Genomic DNA, 2,015 nt, shown 5'->3' on the forward strand with positions numbered 1-2,015 from the left:
GAAATTAAAAGACACTTGCTCCTTGGAAGAAAAGCTATGACAGCATATTAAGAAGCAGAGACATTACTTTGCCAACCAAGGTCCATCTAGTTGAGGCTATGGTTTTTCCACTGGTCATGTATGGATGTGAGAGTTGGACTGTGAAGAAAGCTGAGCACCGAAGAATTGATGTTTTTGAACTGTGGTGTTGGAGAAGACTCTTGAGAGTCCCTTGGACTGCAAGAAGATCCAACCAGTCCATCCTAAAGGAAATCAGTCCTGAATATTCATTGGAAGGACTGATGCTGAAGCTAAAACTCCAGTACTCCACCTGATGTAAAGAACTGACTCACTTAGAAAAGACCCTGATTCTGGGAAAGATTGAAGGTGGAAGGAGAAGGGTACGACAGAGGATGAGGTGGTTGGATGGTATCACTGACTTAATGGACATGAGTTTGAGTAAGCTTCGGGAGTTGGTAATGGACAGGGAAGCCTAGCGTGCTGAAGTCCATGGGTTTGCAAAGAGTCAAATATGACTGAGTGACTGAACTGAATTGAACTGATAGTAAGACTTCATTGGCGAGGGTGGAGCATGTGATATAGTTCTTCTTCATAATTATGAGTCGGTACAAACATTATAAACACTTATGTTTTATTTTTGAAGGTAAACAAAACTGGCTTATCCAGGGGATAACTCATTCCTTACTGCTATCAGCTTCAGGTTATTTGCACACAAATTTCTTCAGTTCAGAGTCATCTTTTTTTTTTTTTTCAATACAGCACCCGGTATTCCCAGGAGGTCTCCCATCCAAGTACTAACCAGGCCCGACCCTGCTTAGCTTCCGAGATCAGACGAGATCGGGCGCGTTCAGGGTGGTATGGCCGTAGACCCAGAGTCATCTTTTAAACTGTTTTCTCCTTGTTTGCCTATGTTGAATTTCTTCCAAAAAATTTTACCTTTTGCTTCTGCCTCCCTCTCTCAAACTGAAGCCTTTTTTAATCTTGGCTATTCAAGATGGAACTCTCTTATCATCTTTTTACTTTATAGTTTAGTGTACTACAACAAATAGGAACTGGAACTGTTAAAAACACAAATCCAAAACAGCCCAGAAATAAACCCAGGTATATATGGTCAATTAATCCATGACAAAGGACACATGAATGAATATACAATGGAGAAAAGACAGTCTCTTCAATAATTGGTATTGGGAAAACTGGACAACTACAGCTAAATAAAATTAGAATATTCTCTAATACCATATACAAAAATAAACTCAAAATGAATTAAAGGCATAAATGTAAGACCAGAAACCATAAAACTCCTAGAGAAAAACTTATGCAGAACACTCTTTGACACAAATTGTAGTAATATTTTTTTGGATCTGTCTCCTAAAGCAAGGGAAATGAAAGCACAAATAAACAAATTGGGCTTAATTAAACTTGAAAGCTTTTGCACAGCAAAGGAAATCAGCAATGAAAGAAAAAGACAATCTATTGAATGAAGAGAAACTATTTGCGAATGATGTGACTAATAAGTGGTTTACATCCAACATATGTAAGCAGCTCATATAGCTCAACATCAAAACTCCAAACAATACAATTTCAAAATGGGCAGAATACCCAAATAAACACTTTCCAAACAGGAAGTGCAGATGGCCAACAGGCACATGAAAAGGCTCAATATTCCTAATCATCAGGGAAATGCAAATCAAAATCACAATGGGCTATCACCTTGCACCTGTCAGAATGGCTGTCATCAAATATCAAATAAGCCTTAGCGAGGATGTGGAGAAAAGGAACCCTTGGACACTGTTGGTAGGAATGTAAATTAGTACAGACACTGTGGAAAACAGAATGGATGATTCTCAAAAACTAAAATGGTAAGTACCATTTGACCCAGCAATTCCACTCCTGGGTATATATCTGAACATAGCAACATTATATACGATTCTTCATTTGTGGAAGCAACCAAAATGCCCATTGACAGATGATTGGTTAAAGAATATGTGGCAAATACATACAGTACTATAGTCATA

General features: G+C 38.2%; 1 non-coding gene across 1 annotated transcript; it reads right to left on the minus strand.

The window, feature by feature from the left end:
• Window positions 1-750: 750 nt before the first annotated feature.
• On the minus strand, window positions 751-869 carry LOC133255023 (5S ribosomal RNA). Its single transcript, XR_009738837.1, has one exon. It is a non-coding gene; the product is annotated as a 5S ribosomal RNA (ribosomal RNA).
• Between the last annotated feature and the right edge of the window lie 1,146 nt (window positions 870-2,015).

This window comes from Bos javanicus, chromosome 1 (genome assembly GCF_032452875.1).
Source record: "Bos javanicus breed banteng chromosome 1, ARS-OSU_banteng_1.0, whole genome shotgun sequence".
NCBI lineage: Eukaryota > Metazoa > Chordata > Mammalia > Artiodactyla > Bovidae > Bos > Bos javanicus.